Source organism: Bombyx mori, chromosome 15 (assembly GCF_030269925.1).
Source record: "Bombyx mori chromosome 15, ASM3026992v2".
Lineage (NCBI taxonomy): Eukaryota > Metazoa > Arthropoda > Insecta > Lepidoptera > Bombycidae > Bombyx > Bombyx mori.
The window spans coordinates 6,167,333-6,187,080 of record NC_085121.1 but is presented as its reverse complement, the minus strand read 5'-3'; the positions used below and the strand labels follow the sequence as shown (position 1 = coordinate 6,187,080).

The window sequence follows — 19,748 nt, the reverse complement described above, 5'->3', positions numbered from 1 at the left end:
TTCATTTATTCTTCTTCTCTTCACCCCTTGATTCAAATGAGTTTATACAGAATGTATTAGAAATATTCTAGAAAACTGCATTGGATAGTAAAGCAAGTGATTGTTGGCACTAAATATTCTGCCGTGAAGCAGTAATGCGTTTCGTTTTGAAGGGTGGGGCAACCGTTGTAACTATACTGAGACCTTTTTTTTTTTTTATTGCCTATGTAGGCAGACGGGCATACGGCCCACCTGATGGTGAGTGGTTACCGTCGCCCATGGACTTCAGCAATGCCATGGGCAGAGCCAAGCCGCTGCCTACCGCTTAATACTCTCCACAAGCCTCGTTTGAAGAAGGACATGTCATAGCGCTCGGGAAACACCGTGGAGGGGAGCTCATTCCATAGCCGGATGGTACGTGGCAAAAAAGATCTCTGGAAACGCAATGTGGATGACCTCAGTGGCTCCAGGTAGTATGGATGAACTCTACTCCGGTGGCGGGCGGTGCGATGGTAAAAACGAGATGCTGGTATCATCTCGAACAATTCCTCAGAGCACTCCCCATGGAACATACGGTAAGAGAACCTTAGAACTTATATCTCAAGGTAGGTGACGGCATACGTTGTAGATGTTTATGGGCTCCGGTAACCACATAACAGTAGGTGGGCTGTGATATGCATTAAAAAAAATGCAAAAAAATATAAGCAATATTTTTGGATTGCACGCAATGTATTAAAAATAAAAATCAAATAACCGGTGGAATACACGGTCTCGAGGAAAGGCGGAGGGCGCCTACCCACTACCTTGTAGCTAGTTACATTACGGGCATTAACGTACTTGTTATTATAAATGAATATTGTTTTACGCTAACATTAGCGTTAACGTTTTTTCCGTTTCGGCCAAAGTTCTCTTTACGCTGGTGTGAAAACGCGTGAAAACGTGTGTGTTCAATGGCGAATTGCGTGGAAAGTTGACTAAAAGTTGGATATTGCCAAGCGGCGTAGTGCCGTACCTCGTATGGCGTACTGGCGGCAGAACGCTACGCGACGCCGCGCTGGCCACACTCCGCGGTACTTCGCATGATGTGAACCACCAGAATGCGATCGCTAAAACTCGTAGGGACTAATGAATTTTAACTCGACAAACAGTATTAAACTATCGTATTAAACCTAAGTCGTTCGACTAAGAGCAATATTTAATATTTTCCTTAGTATTAAAAGTTTTTAAAGCAGTTTTAGAAGTTTGATGTAGCTCAGGCTTTGTAACGTGTTTACGATAGCTGTAATTACTGTTGTGCTTGGCGTCTACTAACAATTTTCAAGGTAAGTTTAACGTAAATACGGTATATTTTCCTTCCTAACTACTGCTAAACATAGGTTACACAATAATAATAAGCATAAAATTTTAATATAAATAATTTATCACAAACTTGACTTGGTTCGTTGAATTTAATTAACTGAAATTGAAAGAAAAAGCCAATCGTCTCTTACTAAATATAAAAACATGTGCAAACAGTGCATGAGTGCATGAGTGACAGATAACAACGCAAAGACGTAATATGTGAATATTTTAAATTAATTTTTATTAATTTTTAACCTGCGTCCAATAGTTTGTCCAACATACATATTTCACAGAATATTTCAAAATAATTTCTTCCTAACTTCAAGACGTTCGTTTTAATGGAAATCGTATGCGTACAAAGAACTGATGACAATACAATAATTTTCTTAATTTGACCCAATGTCAGTATCACCAGAATTAAAATTGATTATTTTAATTTAATCGCTATGCTTGCCATCAAATAGTGCTCTTTTAGTTTCTAAACTAAATGTTGTTAAGAACTAAATTAAAGCAGCGAAAACCACACAACATCATGTTCCTAAATTAAGAAACCAAAGAGATTTATTAAGAAACCAAAGAGAATTAAAACTGTTTCGGAAAATTTAAACTGGCAACATTTATACAAACAAGAACTACTGATTCATTAAATTCCACAAAAAAGAAAGCATTTACTATACAAAACCAAATCTAAAATAGACTCAAATACCTCATTGCACACACAAATAATTAAATTATTAATTTTCGTATTTTCTTCGGTTTTCAAAACGCGTAGACCTTATTAAAACTACTCTTAAGTTTAATCTCACGTTTTTTTTATTTTCATGAAGGTATTGAATATTTAATTAAATAAACTCGATATGAAACAGCAAAAACTGATTTAATTTTGTTAATTTTGGTTTCTTTCTCTATTTTTATGCACGAAAAAAAAATACAAGATATAAAGTAGATAGTAACTTGGAGACTTGAACCCTACGATAGATCAGAATCGGATTATCATCTCATCAAGATGTTATTACAAAATGAGCTATGTAACTCCAGTTTAAGACCATGATTCAAAACGCGCCAATACAACGCGGTGAAACAGGTTTATTAACATCAGAATGAAGATACAATAAATACTATAGCTTGGAATGAATGGAAGCGTTCTCGAGTCGAGGACATGACGTCAAGCATAGGCGGAAACATACTCTACATACTATTGGTCAACATACTCTGGGAAGTGTTTCGACGACTTGATGGAATTTGACGATATCCAAATACTCGCTCAAATACAAATAAGAAAACAAATCGGCTTATCAAAATCGATCGCGGCCCTTTATCGATTAGTTTTAATTTTATAGTCAACAAACTCACAGTCCGTCTTAAGTTAAGTCCTACCATTGCCCTTTAGTCAAACAATGTTTATACCACAACCGACGTTGTGACATGGCTCATGGCTTAAACCACAATTGTTAAAACCGGAACGCATAAGTGCTTCGCGGCAGAGATCGGCATAGAGATCGGGATAGATTTGAAGTCGTCGTAGCCTAAAGGATAAGACGTCCGGTGCATTCGTTGTTGCGATGCACCGGTGTTCGAATCTTGCAGGCGGGTACCAATTTTTCGAATGAAATACGTACTTAACAAATGTTCACGATTGACTTCCACGGCGAAGGAATAACATCGTGTAATAAAAATCAAACCCGCAAAATTATAATTTGCGTAATCACTGGTGGTAGGACCTCTTATGAGTTCGCACGGGTAGGTACCACCGCCCTGCCTATTTCTGCCGTGAAGCAGTAATGCGTTTCGGTTTGAAGGGTGGGGTAGCCGTTGTAACTATACTGAGACCTTAGAACTTATATCTCAAGGTGGGTGGCGAATTTACGTTGTAGATGTTGTAGATGTCTATGGGCTCCAGTAACCACTTAACACCAGGTGGGCTGTGAGCTCGTCCAACCATCTAAGCAATAAAAAAAAAAAAAAAATAAAAAATAAAGCTGCAACATATCATGACTGTTACTTCGCGCTGCTTGCAATGGAGATTGGCATCAAGAAATTTGTTTTTATCACGTACAGATTTGACCGTTGTTTGTCTACTCTATGATGAAATCTAAAAATAAAGAATCCAGCTTCGAGTAACTTACCTCAAGAACCGGTTAAGCTAATTAAACATGTGATATTACCGAACATTTCAGAGAAGTCTATAAAGGTTTAATGCATTAATTATAAAAGTTAAATTATAAACAATATCATTATTATTCTATTATCTATCTATATATATAAAAATGAATTGCTGTTCGTTAGTCGCGCTAAAACTCGAGAACGGCTGGACCGATTTCGCTAATTTTCCTCTTGAATTATTTGTGGAAGCCCAGAGAAGATTTAAAATGTAGATAAATATGAAAATGCATGGAATTAAATAAAAATAAAAATTTTGTTTTTTCCTTTGATGTGTAACCCCGTCGGACGGATTCCTTTTATTTTAAGTTTAATTTTTACAATTTTTAGGTCTTTAATTTATCGATTAGGGCACTACGAAGTCTGCCGGATCAGCTAGTTATTATTATATAAAACATTTCATGCAGCAACCCAAACGATACTATGAAATCTATAAATAAAAATAAAAAATAAAATAAAAATAAAGAGAACAAACCGTACCGACCCAAAACAAAAGTACCTACTAATAAGCTTATAAAACAACTTCGGAATAAATTTTGTCGTCGCCCTGACTGCATAGTATCGAAATCCACTTTAAGACACTCTGAATTTCGTGAAACGAATAAGGCATGGCCGAAAGAAACGTTTTATTTTCTGTTATGTGACAATCAATCAAAGTCAGAAACTCCTAATAACGTATGAAGTCGGACTTTTAGAAGTAAGTCAAGGCTGTCTTTGTTGATTCGTTGACACTTCAAATATATTACATAGTTATGGCACAATTGTGTTTGTAAAAAAGTAGTCTCAGACGTTTTCCTGCTCGATGAAGAAGTTCCTTAGTCGAATCCAATTTCAAATCATTATATCAATCATTATATTATTATCTAATTAAAAATTCGCACGTTAACATCCAGTAATCAATACTGTAGTTATGTTTTCATATCATGTGTCGAGTTATTGGTGTGTCTTCTAAAAACGAATTGTTTTTCTTTGTAAGTTTAATATTGCACAAAGGTTCTAGGAATAACTGGATCTATAAATTTTATTTCAATTAATTGGTTATTATTATTCAGTAAAATGGCATGAAGGCAAACAAAAAACACATGAACATGAGGAGTTTGCCCACGAAGCCCTAAAAGAAATACGTAAAAGCAATGAAAATAAGTAATTTTAAAACTGCAAATCTTTAAATAGTTTTAGCAATATAATATTAGAGTAATGTTTAATATATTATCACTAATTTAATATATTTTGGTACAGCACACAATTTAATTTTTTGTAAACTGTGGTGACGCTGAGTTTTGTAAGAGTAGACCTTCATCCGTTGACGAAACCTAAGCAAAGTATTTATGTTTAGCTTGTTGGATAAATATTGTTTTTCGCTTATATTGGGGAGCTCACTGTCGATTCGGTTTCGTGAACGGTTCTTTTACACCATATAAGGGTTGTTTAGAAAACATTTCCGAGGTCGGAGTAGGGTAAAAACTACTTACTTACTGTATACGGAAAATGACGTAAAGGATTCGGTCTCACCCTCTTTTATCAGATCGTAGATTTCGAGCGTCAGTCCACTTTTAATCGCAAAATAGATAAAGAGAGAATATAATAGAAGAAGAAAATAGAAAGAGAGATAGAAATAGAAGAGAGAGAATAGAAAGATATAATAAAAGATCACAATCCCAAAATCCGTGTGAACCTGGCGAGCCCGGAATTTGATTCATACATTACGAAATACACAAACGAAAAAAGAAATATCCTAGTTTTTATTTGAACTAGTGGCCCCGCAGTAGTCGAGATTCGACTATAATTAATTGAAATTATAAGTTTAAACATTATTATGATTCTATTGTCAAACACTATTATATTAGTTAGATCAATAATATTAAAGACAAACATTATTAATCTATTTTCAATTCGACTGTGGTTTAAACAATAACAAAAGTTTCTCAATTGACAGTAAACAAAGAGTATATTTTTATGTATGTCTGTGTCAAATACATGGTACATTTTTGGAAAAAGGGGTACAAAGTTTTTGCTTCACGTATTAATATATAGAATACGTCATAACCCGGACTAGTTGTTATTGTTCGATCGTCGGACATATTGCCGGGTAAAAACACCAGGGACATCTTAGCAATTTTCGATGAATTCTTAAAACGAAAACAATGCATACAATATGTTCTGTTATTTATTAGGTACAAATTATAATAAATGTAAGTTGTATATTATTATATTTACTTTATATTACTTACACTTTAACTTTATGTAAGTATTATTAAATAGGTGCGACTGGAAATAACAACTGTGTTTTCATATGATTTAAATAAATAAAAAAAGTTCGAAATTAAAATCTAAAAAAAAAAACATTATAATATTATATAAGTTCTTGTTTCACGTCCTGTTATTGAATATTATAAATACAATTTTTGACACAGGTTTTGTTTTCAATTTTGATTTTTTTTTTAGTAATCAAAACCAAAAATCAAAGGATATCAAAATTCTCAGACAATAGCAGGACAGCAGAGCTTACGAAACGATTTTAGAATCTAAAGTTACAATATTTAGTTAATATTTTTAACGTATATCTATACATATATAAAAATAGGAAGCGGAAAGTAAATTCAGGAACCATTCAATTTAACACCTCTATATTCGGATCCACTGATAGCCAATAGGTAACCTCTATATCACTCAAATGTCAAACAGATAATTGGAATTCGGTTGGCACGATTTTTGTAGTCGAAAAATCGGTAGGTAATCGGGAGTCCCGATATTAAAGAGTAATAACAGAGTAGTCATGTTAAAAATGAACTTTACGAGTTTTTTTTTCACAAATAAATCAGATTAAATGTTTATTTATTTATTTATTGCTTAGATGGTTGGACGAGCTCACAGTCCACCTGGTGTTAAATGGCTACTGGAGCCCATAGAGATCTACAACGTAAATGCGCCACCCGCCTTGAGACAAGACAAGACACACCCCCACCTTGATTAGACGTATAAACATTAATGTAACAATATTCTTCATCGACAATCTGCTACCTGAACTGCTAGTTTGGCTAAATAATGCTACCGAAACGTTATTCCCCCGACCGCTCCGAGGGAAGGTGTAGCGCAGCGCTATCAATCGGGCTCTTGGCCCGTCGACCGAGGGAACCGGCGGTCATGTTGCTGGCGGCCGCCGGTCCAGCGTCTGGGGGACGGCGGGATGGATGTAATGTGCTCTGCGTAAACCCTGTCCCGCCGTCTCAATAACTCCGACTGGGTTCCCACCCGGTCCGGGGTAGGGCGCCGGCTGTGAGCGGCAGGAGTTTTTAGTGAGGTTCGACTCCCACATACCCCACCTGCCGTGCGGGTGGGGATCCGGCGATTTTCACCTGTGGAAAAAAAAAAAAAAAAACCGAAACGTTATGGAATCTAGTTTTACTGGTAAGAGTATTTAGGATTTGGACATTATAGATTAAAGTTTGTTTCTGCCGCAAAATATTCATGCATTCCAATTTTTTTATTTGGGGCAGTTAACACGTCATGGTCCATTTTTTTTCTAATGCATAGATTGGTGGACGAGCTCACAGCCCACCCGGTGTTAAGTGGTTACTGGAGCCCATAGACATATACGACGTAAATACGCCACCCACCTTGAGATTTAAGTTCTAAGGTCTCAAATATAGTTACAACGGCTGCCCCACCCTTCAAACCGAAACGCATTACTGCTTCACGGCAGAAATAGGCAGGGTGGTGGTACCCACCCGCGCGGACTCACAAGAGGTCCTACCACCAGTAAAAAATAAAGTAATCATAAGAACTAAAATAATCTAGATACATCTAAAGGCGCTCGCGCTTTTGTAAATACCCTGTGATTATTTCTTGTGCATTAATTAATTAATAGTTAACAAAAAATTTCAAACATCTTATTTAGCGTCGGTAACTGCCAAGAAACTAGCAAGATTAACCTAAATGAAAATGTTTATTCATCTGTTCGATCTCTCTACGACACGAATCAAGATTAGACGTAGCATCCCTTTCAATAATTCATTTCTTTTACAAGTAAGCCGTAAATCTCGAGTAGTCAATAAAGTCAGAGGCATAAAGGAACGTTTGAGTAAACCACAAGTCAATGTGCTGCCGTAACATTTTGTTTAACTGCGTCTGAAATTGTCCGCAGTACTGTTTTTTTTAGACCAAGAGCCTGATTTTGTTACTACGAAAGTTAAGTACATTTATGATTTTATTTTTACATTCAGAACTCAATATGATACTCCACTGGCTTTTACGATTTTATTTTCGATCGTCATAGAAATAAATATATAATAGACAAGGTGATTTGCATCGATCGATGGATTTAGGAAACAAAATAGTTCTTGTCTCCTTCAATTTTGGATCGTGCTAGGAATCACTTTTCGCCTTCCAGTTAACGTAAATCTTTACTGGTGGTAGGACCGCACGGGTAGGTACCACCACCCTGCCTATTTCTGCCGTGAAGCAGTAATGCGTTTCGGCTTGAAGGGTGGGGCAGCCGTTGTAACTATACTGAGACCTTAGCACTCATATCTCAAGGTGGGTGGCGGTATTTCCGTTCTAGATGACTATGGGCTTCGGTAACCGCTTAAAATCAGGTGAGCCATGAGATCGTCCCCCTATCAATGCAATAAAAATAAATTAATAGTATATTTTTGCGAAATCTCAACCAATCAACTTAGGCTGTGTGGTGTTGGTGTATAATACACCACTCCATCTCTATCTATGGGTGTCGTAAAAGGCGACCCAGAGATCCGTTGGAGAATCGGTAGTATTGTCCTTGTCCTATTATACCAGCGCACTGCGATCGCTAACCGGTATTCACTGGTGCTAAGGCTGATTGTAGGCCCGCACAGGTAGGTACCACCTTCCTGCCTATATCTGCCTCGAAGCAGTCTTGCATCCCGGTTAGAAAGTGGCCCATGGGCACGTACACCCATCGATGTAAAAAATAAATTAAAAATAAAATCTTGATTAAAAATATTCCTTTTAGTAAAAGATCTTTTCTCGTGAGTGTTATAATTGGACCAAATTCGGAAACGGGTGAGATGAAATATAATTTAACTTAATAAATTTGAATACTAAATACTGTTATCATTCTCTTGAAATAGCTGAATGATGTCGAACTTGGACGCAATGGATCAAATCCGCTGGCCTTTAGTTGTATTTTTATTGCAACATATCAATCAGTAAGATACATTAAATAAATAATTATTACACGAGATAAAAACGTTACACAACTTTTTGAATAAATACAAATTATTTATACTTTGCTTCTTATATATATTTTTTTTATTGCTTGGATGGGTGGACGAGCTCACAGCCCACCTGGTGTTAATTGGTTACTGGAGCCCATAGACATCTACTATGTAAATGCGCCACCCACCTCGAGATATAAGTTCTAAGGTCTCAGTATAGTTACAACGGCTACCCCACCCATCAAGCCGAAACACATTACTTTTTCACGGCAGAAATAGGCGGGGTGGTCGGTGGTACTTACCCGTGCGGACTCACTACAGGTCCTACCACCAGTAAGGTGTTACTTGTTCTTATAAAATTCATTTGATATTCCTATGGGTGATTTGATATTGTATGGGTGCTACGAAGCTCATTAACAACAAAGAAACGTAATTATCGCTACCCATCTTGATACTTTTTTCCTGCCTAAGCTGGTAACCTAATTACCTATACGGGTAGAGAGATAGATAGAGAAAGGCACAGAGAGAGAGAGACAGAAAGAGACTATGATTTATTGTACACAAAATAAATAAAATCCATAACATTTTATAAATAAAGTACAATGGGCAGTCTTATCGCTAAGAGTGGATGCCTTACAATACGCCCTACCCCCAATAATGTTTTCATTTTAGCTTTCTAAACAGCGTACCTACTACAAAAGAAAAACAAAATTGCTTTTTTTAGTGCTTTTTTTAGCGCAACGGTATAACATCATTTGCTGCTGTACATTAAAAGTAGTGTAACTTTTTCTTTTTATTGCTTAAATGGGCGGATGTGCTCACGGCCCATTTGGTGTTAAGTGGTTACCAGAACATCTAAAACGTAAATGCTGCCATCCGCCTCAAGGCATGAGTTCTAAAGTCTCCGTTTTTACAGTACAACGGCTGCCCCACTGCCGGCATTACTGCTTCACGGCAGAAATAGGCAAGGTGGTAGTGGTACCTATCCATACCAACTCAAAAGAGGGCCTTTTTTTGTTGCTTAGATGGGTGGACGAGCTCACGGCCCACCTGGTGTTAAGTTACCGGAGCCCTTAGACTCTACAACGTAAATGCCGCAACCCACCCTAACAAATGAGTTCTAAGGTTCAGTACAACGGCTGCTCCACCCTTCAAACTGAAACGCATTACTGCTTCACGGCAAAAATAGGCAGGGTGGTGGCACCTACGCGTGCGGACTCACTAGACGTCATCCTAGTTCCCACCACCAGTAATTACGCAAATTATAATTTTGCGGGTTTCATTTTTATTACACGATATTATTCCTTCGCCGTGGAAGTCAATCGTGAATATAAGTACGTATTTCATTAGAAAAAAATGGTACTTGCTGCAGGATTCGAACACCGGTTGATAGCGAGATACGAATTCAACCGACGTCTTATCCTTTAGGCCACGACGACTTCATAAAATTGACAGTCAAGCCTTTAAATACCATTGCGCGGTCATCACTAAGAGAACTGCCTCTTTGCGTGAAAAATTCACAGGATAATCGAGCGGTAATTAACGATTAATCACCGTCTAAAAATACTCCTTAATCGGTAACCGATACCGACTTGGCGTTAATAAAAATTTTGCTAATCATCTATTTGATTAACGGGAATCTATTACGAAATCGCGATATTTAATATTTTGTGTTCGTAACAGTATATTTTATTTATTTATTTATTGCTTAGATGGGTGGACGAGCTCACAGCCCACCTGGTGTTAATTGGTTACTGGAGCCCATAGACATCTACTATGTAAATGCGCCACCCACCTCGAGATATAAGTTCTAAGGTCTCAGTATAGTTACAACGGCTACCCCACCCATCAAGCCGAAACACATTACTTTTTCACGGCAGAAATAGGCGGGGTGGTGGGTGGTACTTACCCGTGCGGACTCACTACAGGTCCTACCACCAGTAAGGTGTTACTTGTTCTTATAAAATTCATTTGATATTCCTATGGGTGATTTGATATTGTATGGGTGCTACGAAGCTCATTAACAACAAAGAAACGTAATTATCGCTACCCATCTTGATACTTTTTTCCTGCCTAAGCTGGTAACCTAATTACCTATACGGGTAGAGAGATAGATAGAGAAAGGCACAGAGAGAGAGAGACAGAAAGAGACTATGATTTATTGTACACAAAATAAATAAAATCCATAACATTTTATAAAAAAAAGTACAATGAGCAGTCTTATCGCTAAGAGCGGATGCCTCACAATACGCCCTACCCCCAATAATGTTCTCATTTTAGCTTTCTAAACAGCGTACCTGCTACAAAAGAAAAACAAAATTGTTTTTTTTTAGTGCTTAGATGGCCGGACGAGCTCACGGCAGGGACGTCTTAAACTAGGATGGGGCCCTTGGGCACACAAGAATTTGAGGCCCTTTTGGAAAGTAAAAAAGCGAATTATAATAACATTTTTTTACTGAGTATGACCATTTATTGTAGGTAATCAAATACAGTATGATATAATATGTCATTAATGATATTAGAATGCTGCTGGTTTTTTGGTTACGATTTCGATAACGGTTTCTTTCGTGATGTCTGTTGAGCAAAATCTTCTATTATAGGCATAGTATATGCCTTGTAAATACCTTCTGATTACTGATTTGTGAAAAAAGTGTAATGTGCCCCACAAAAATGTTTTGAGAGTAAGCGTGTGAGAAAATTGACGGTCTTCCCCTCCACGGTGTTTCCCGAGCGCTATGACATGTCCTTCTTCAAACGAGGCTTGTGGAGAGTATTAAACGGTAGGCAGCGGCTTGGCTCTGCCCCTGGCATTGCTGAAGTCCATGGGCGACGGTAACCACTCACCATCAGGTGGGCCGTATGCTCGTCTGCCTACAAGGGCAATAAAAAAAAAAAAAAAAAAAAAATCTTTCGGGGCCCCCTGAGAATGGGGGCCCTGGGCACGGGTCCCGTGTGCCCTTATGGTAAAGACGGTATTGGCTCACGGCCCACCTGATAAGTGGTTACCGGAACCCATACACATCTAAAACGTAAATGCTGCAACCCGCCTTGACACATGAGCTCTAAGGTCTCAGTTTCTTACAGTACAAAGACTGCCCCACCCTTCAAACCGAAACACATCACTGGTTCACGGCAAAAATAGGAAGGGTGGTGGGGCACCTACGCGTGCGGACTCACTAGACGTCATCCTACCACCAGTAATTACGCAAATTATAATTTTGCGGGTTTCATTTTTGTTACACGATATTATTCCTTCGCTGTGGAAGTCAATCGTGAATATAAGTTCGTATTTAATTAGAAAAATTGGTACTTGCTGCAGGATTCGAACACCGGTTGATCGCTAGATACGAATTCAACGGACGTCTTATCCTTTAGGCCACGACGACTTCATAAAATTGTCAGTCAAACCTTTAAATACCATTGCGCGGTCGTCGCTAAAAGAGCCGGCCTCTTTCCGTGAAAAATTCACAGGATACTCGAGCGGTAATTACCGATTAATCACCGTCTAAAAATACTCCTTAATCGGTAACCGATACCGACTTGGCGTTAATAAAGTTTTGCTAATCATCTATTTGATTAACGGGAATCTATTACGAAATCGCGATATTTAATATTTTGTGTTCGTAACAGTATATTTTTTTTTTATTGCTTAGATGGGTGGACGAGCTCACAGCCCACCTGATGTTAAGTGGTTACTGGAGCCCATAGACATCTACTATGTAAATGCGCCACCCACCTCGAGATATAAGTTCTAAGGTCTCAGTATAGTTACAACGGCTACCCCCCACCCTTCGAACCGAAACGCCTTACTGCTTCACGGCGGAAATAGGCGGGGCGGTGGTACCTACCCGTGCGAACTCACAAGAGGTCCTACCACCAGTGATTACGCAAATTATAATTTTGCGGGTTTGGTTTTTATTACATGATGTTATTCCTTCACCGTGGAAGTCAATCGTGAACATTTGTTGAGTACGTATTTCATTAGAAAATATTGGTACCCGCCTGCGGGATTCGAACACCGGTGCGTCGCTACATACGAATGCACCGGACGTCTTATCCTTTAGGCCACGACGACTATGACCTCATTGGTTTGGATCTAACTATTTGTAGGACAGAATTCGGGGATAGATGTCGACGGAGTCATCATGATTCAAGATATGTGTTTTACGTGTATCTGTATTATCGATTTATGTTTTAGTATGTAATACATACAAGAGAGCCCTGGTTTACGACAGTTCATTGTATATTTAAAACTTTTATTCTATCTCTATCTAAGACAATATAATATTTTTTTTTCAGCAGTTTCAAACCCTAAACTTAGAATTAAAACAAAAATACTTATTACGTAGACTAAAAAAACTTGAAATTCATAAATTTCTTTTATACACGAAATCCATGTCAATCAGCAATGATTGAACAATTATTATAGCTTTCCTCAGGGGAAATCAGACGAATATTGCGAAAGTAAAAATCAATAGTGGTCTCACTCAAAAGATCAAAAAATCACAGTAGATCGTATCTGAAAAATAAGAATTTCGATGACGGCCCTAAAATAACACCTTATAATAAGTTTAAAGTACCATTTACATTTTTGACATTTTCGATTTCAGTACAGAGATTGCCGGCGGCTTAAAAGACAATATAACCACTCGCTTTTATCCGTCCAAATTACGCCTGGGCCCTTGTAAAATCATTCACTCGCGCCACGGTTAAGCATTTACATTCCACTCGACAACACGTTAAAATTATAGTACAAATATTTACGGAAACTTTGAAGTATGTATTTATTTGTTAAGACGTTACGAAAATATTTTAACGTCCTCTTTCATTTTAGTAAATTGAAGAGCCAGAGAAGATAATAGCATTATATTCGTTAGGAAATAATATTATTGAATATTTCATCTAATGTAAACAGCTGTTGGTATGCAACCGGTACCATTATTGAACTTAGTAAATACCTGGTTTTAAATTCAGATAACGCTCACGTTCAAAGTTTTCGTTTGTATAAATATTTGTTAATATGTAACATGTATATAACAATTAGTATATTCGTCTAAAGCTTTCTTAAGCGCCGTACTAAAACAAAAAACTATTTATCTCCTGTGTGAAATTTGGGTGCCAGCATTCCGTCCCACGCGCCTCCAAGATATACGATGAATGACAATGGTAGTAATGTTGACCTCGCCTTTGTCTCACGATTATTATGCTATAATTAAAACATTCTCTCGCGTTATTACTTCCACGGGTGCTCTGCGCAATTTACGTGGAATCTCGTACATTCATTAAATGTTTTCGGCAAGGGCAGCAAAACTTGGTTTTCGCTGATTTGGCGTCTGGTTTTACATATCTACATCATCATATATAATGAGCTGAATTTTCATTTATTTAACTAGAGATTTCTACTAGCACAGGTCAGCAGATTATCGTAATTACAACCTTCTTAGTGAGGCCGTCGCCAGCTCCATTCCCGACCCGGTAGCAGCAACCAAAGCATAAGTAACCACAGTCGTCGAACTCGGCGAAGAGTTGCACGTGAAGGTTAGCCTGCAGTATCAGCATGCTAAGTTTCTCGTCTGATCTTCCGAGGGGATGGATTTGATTCAATCCGATAGTAGATTCACTCGCGAAGCTGCTGTCCTTAAGCTATTAGGCGTCTTCGGGAGGCGCTCATGTAATTGTTAGAAAGCTTCTCCTCCTGGATGAGCCCTCGAGTTCGCTTATGCGTCCCGACTAAGCTCCTCTGGACTGTACGACAATGCTTCCCACCCAAAAAGGCACGACGCTGGTTTCGACGCTAGTAATCATGACGGCCCCTGGAGCCAACGTACTAAGGCTTTCTCCTGTGCTTACCGCAAACATATATATCAGACAACAGCTACAATCAAAGACATTTACTGGTGGTAGGATCTCTTGTGAGTCCGCACGGGTAGGTACCACCACCCTGCCTTCTTCTGCCGTGAAGCAGTAATGCGTTTCGGTTTGAAGCGTGGTGAAGCCGTCGTAACTATACTGAGACCTTAGAACTTATATCTCAAGGTGGGTGGCGCATTTACGTTGTAGATGTCTATGGGCTCCAGTAATCACTTAACACCAGGTGAGCTCGTCCACCCATATAAGCAATAAAAAATAAAAAAAGACACTGATTACAGCTGAAAATCAAATATGAAACAAGAGGTTCAGTGCGTTAATCACTAACTAGACCATTGAAACGATTTTGAATAATTACATTAACTACTACTGATCTTAACGAAACGAACCATCATAACCAATGACATGTCAAGACTTTTTAAGCACAATTTTATGTTTATCAATTTCTCTTTTGTTCTAATGAACATTTTAAAGAAAAACCAAACTATTTCCAAAATTACTATTGCTTACACTAAAAGGCGTGAATAGCTACAAGAAAAATCGGTTGAAAGAAAGGTCGTTGGCAATTGCTTCGAATGAAGTTCGAAACTTTTGAAACAGACTTAATAAGCTGCGTATAATTGCACAGCTTTCACACAGCAGATTACGTAGCCATATGCCACAATATTACAGCGAGTAAATTAAAAGTTTCAAACAAATGGCTGTGGGCTGTGAGCTCGTCCACCCAACTTAGCAATAAAAAAAAAAACTATTACGGTTTCGGTTTGAAGGGTGGGGCAGCCGTTGTAACTATACTGAGACCTTAGAACTTATATCTCAAGGTGGGTGGCGCATTTACGTCGTAGATGTCTATCGGCTCCAGTAACCACTTAACACCAGGTGGGCTGTGAGCTCGTCCACCCATTTTTTTTTTTTTTTCTCCACCTTATCCCACTATGTGGGGTCGGCACAGCTAATTTTTCTCTTCCATTCTCTTCTATCAGCCGTCATCTCAACACTCACTCCTCTCTCTCTCATATCGTCATTCACACACTCCATCCATGTCTTCTTCGGTCGACCTCTTCCCCCTCTACCTTGCACTACCATTTCCATACATCTCATAAGAAAAAAAAAAAAAAATAACGTTCCAATCCTTAGGGTCTTTTTTTACAACTAGGTACTCCTTTACAAAAATTGCAAAATACCTACATTCCGTAAATTTCATCGTTAGCAATAATCAGATCAATATTTGTATCGATTCCATAGAATACGGACAGCGTTAAATAATTCTGATACTAAACTTTTCTATTGAATAATAAACCGAAAGGCTCCGTTTGCCATTTAGCTTACCTACTATTTAGACACAAAAACAAGTTTGTTTTGAATTCGCGTGCCCAATTATAAATTCTGAACTCACAAGTACGAATACGTGTTAAAATTTGTCAATGACTTAAAACAATAAGAGAATTTCGATAGTTTAAAGTTAAATTTATATAGTTCGCGTTTGTTCATGGAACTTTAAACAAATTGAAATACGAAATATAGAATTTATTGGAATAGTTATTAATTACGATCAGCTACGCCATTGTCTGTATCATATAATAGTGGGAATCCTGGCCCCGAATCGCTATGACCACAGCTATTCTCTATGCCAGGAGATCTCAAAGCTCACCTAGTGTTAAATGATTAATGAAGTCAAATGAGAATATTCCAAATCGCATTGAAAAATAAGGTCGAAGTTCCAACTTTATTACCTATATAATGCACTAGAAATATGCAGCATGGAAATATAGGCTTGCCACAAATACATACCTCGGGGTTAGCGGAATTAGCGTTTATGAGCACCGGTAACCGCTCAATACCACGCAGGTCTTACGCTGGTTTACCGAGCTAAAATAAAAAATTAAATTATGAGCGTTAGATTTTTATAAAATTGATATTGTTGTTTCTTAAATTTGCAAGTCGTTCGTCATCGCGCCTTAAGTATGCGTTAAAATAATAAATAGTACCTCCAAGATTTACACCTGGGTATAGTCACATTATTCGATATCAATTTATCAGATTGTTTTTTTCGGATTGCTCCCAAGTAACCATTTTTTTTTTATTGAAAATCATTGAATTTCCTTTGAAGGTCCCTTCAGATACCCAAAACAAGAATGCACAGAAAACAAACGTAAAAATATTCATTTTGTATATTAGAACAGAGTATTGAGATAGGAATAAACCAAATACAAAAAGTATTATTAAGAATAAAAAATACAACACGAGATGATAAATATTTGATTAGTATAGCATAAATAATTAATTAAAATTAAAGTAAATATGTTATAAATACCAAATTCAAACAAAAAAAATTACAAAGAATGATAATAAACAATTTGAGTTCATTTCAAAAAATATTTATCCGAGGTTTGGGTCTAAAAAGCTGTACGACACGTTTTATTATTCAAAAGACAAGTATTTTTATTAATTTACAAAGACAATTTTTTTTTTTCTAGAATGCCAATATAATTTTTAGTAAAATAATAATTCTAACTACACAATATTGAAACAGGTGATAATTATAACGTTTATAACTGACAATGACAGCATTAATTAATAATAATAATAAAAAAAATGTTTAATATCAAAACATTAGCAACCATTTTTTCTCAACAAAATTTTAAGGTTAAATGTTATGTAAGAAAAATCCCCAAAAATGACTTCTTAGTAGAGGATAAATCACAAATGCAAAAATAAACTCGAATGTTTCTTAATGAGGGTCCAATCGAGTTATAACTGACCCAAACCAACATTTTTGTGAGTTCCACTTTAAAAGGATCGGTTTTAATGCATGACCGGTTTTAACGAAGTTGATGATCTCGTAGTATATAATAATATGGTAGATCAACAGGATTTACTAATTTCTTAAATATATCGCTAATGTATGAAATAATAAAATATAATAATGAAAAACCCTTGTGCAATATTTTGTTTCAAACATTAGTAGATTTAGAATACTTTACGCAATGTTTGGGTGCACCCTATTACTAAAAGGTGACAATACTTTCTAATAAGGTTGCCAGATTTTTTTTCAGCCTACAATAGGCAAATGCTTAAATAGGCAAAAAAATATGGGAACTTATTTTTTTACCCGTTTTAAATAAAAAAACAAAATTATATAGTGACATTCTTTTTTTTTCTTTTTTTTTGTTATTTCTCTGAGGAGCTAGTCAGTTTTAACATATTTTTATTATATTTATAAAAATCAATACTATTATTATCGTACGGTTCGAATACGGGACCGAGTCAGTCCCGCCGGAACATTTTAAACTAAGCCTAAAATACGGGACATCCCGGGAAATACGGGACAATGGCAACCCTACTTTCTAAGCAAATTCCCATTTCCAAACGATTTCACTATCATATAGTCCTTCTTTAAAATTACTTCAATGGGAATGAAATAAATGAAAACTAAACTAAAAAGGAACCAATTCATGTAGAACATCATCGAAATTTCAATACTATAGTATTAAAACTTTCAATGTACCGTAACAACAGTAGTAACAATATTACTATATACCTACAATGAAAATAGTTGACGAAAAAAAAATTGAGGCTATATAAAAAAGTGGACATGACGTATATGTATTTTCATTAAAATAAAAAAACCCAATAACAAATATCCATTTTACAGAAATCGATTTTGTCTTTGCCTCAACTTTTTCATTTCGTTAACATTTATTTAATGAGATACAAACAACATAACATAGATGACAGCATCATTCAACTTAATTGGAGACCAATGTTAAACACATCTGTGTAACATTGGTCTCCAATTAAGTTGAATAATTGCGTGAAAAATATATAACTCAAGATTGTCTATTGTATTACTTTTACATATTTAATTATAATTTAACGATAGATATATGAAGCTTCCTTTTCCAAGAATATTCCATATAAAAGTAACAATAAATTTCAGATACACCATTTTGCCCACTTGAAGAAATTGCTCCTTGTATTTTAAAATATACAGTGCAACCTCGATATGACAAATCGGAAGGGAGGAAGTAAATATTCTTTATATGAAGTAATTCGGTAAACTGAGGTTTGTTATATTAAGGTTAGGGTGGTCTACCCTTTTTTATAACGAGATAAAAAAATATAGTTTTATTCACCTCAACATTACGTTGAGGTGACGGTAGGCAGCGGCTTGGCTCTACCCCTGGCATTGCTGAAGTCCACGGGCGACGGTAACCACTCACCATCAGGTGGGCCGTATGCTCGCCTGCCTACAAGGGCAATAAAAAAAAAGAAAAAAAACGTACTCATCTTGTTATAGCGAACAAGTTCTACTAATAAATGATAACACATTATTATCAAATTACTGTATGTATTATTATTATTTAAAAACAAATAGGTAGGCAACAATTTTTTTACCTTAGGTTAATAAATAATCAAAAGTAAATGCAGTAAATTCGCACAACTAAACTCACGAATTAAAGGTAAAAAATCAACAACGAACAGCACTGCTTACATTACGTCCCATCAAACAAAACACTGATTGTTTTACAAATAAAACGTGTCGTAACCTGTCGAGACTGGATTCACATACTATGGGATTGGGTCATATTGGTGGGAACGTTTTTTTTTTTTTATATTTGAGAAGTTACTGGTGGTCCGGAGGCCTTTCCAGTTTTATCAGGGCAGGTTGACGAGCAAAGGCTCAGCCAGGAGAGATGGGCTTTGCTAACAGCTACCCGAGCGCCTCTAAAGGAGACCTAACGACTCAACAGTAGGTAGCTGTTTCGCGAATGAATGTACTACCGACAGTGTCGCCAACTGTTTGAAAACTTTCCCCCTAAAGCAATTTTAAAAACCACTAAATTCAAAGCAAAACTCCCCAAAAAAAACACTAAATTCAAAACAAAACTCCCCAATCACGGAAACAATAGCTATTTAGTATTTTTAAGTATTTTTCTTTAATTTCATCACATTACGAAATTGTTATTTTTGTTGATGTACGTAGAAATTTTTAAAAAAATACAAATAAAATTTTATCCCTAAGAATATCCCCAAAAAATTTCACCCCTTAAAAAAATCCCTGTATTTATTTATATATCCCCTAAATTTGGGGGGAAAACCCCGGAGTTGGCATCACTGACTACCGAAACGAAATCGTAACCCGCTAAGAAGATCCGCCGAGAAACTCAGCGGGCTGATGTTTAGGTAAGATGGTGGGAACGT

The 19,748-nt window shown here is 36.8% G+C and overlaps 1 protein-coding gene across 1 annotated transcript in view; it reads left to right on the top strand.

Moving 5' to 3' along the window:
* The first annotated feature begins 27 nt into the window (after positions 1-27).
* Positions 28-19,748, top strand: part of LOC101745341 (uncharacterized) — a 57,703-nt gene continuing 37,982 nt past the window's right edge. The window contains exon 1 of the mRNA XM_004928517.5: positions 28-1,301. The gene's annotated coding sequence lies outside the window, so the exon portion shown is untranslated. The remainder of the gene's footprint in view (positions 1,302-19,748) is intronic.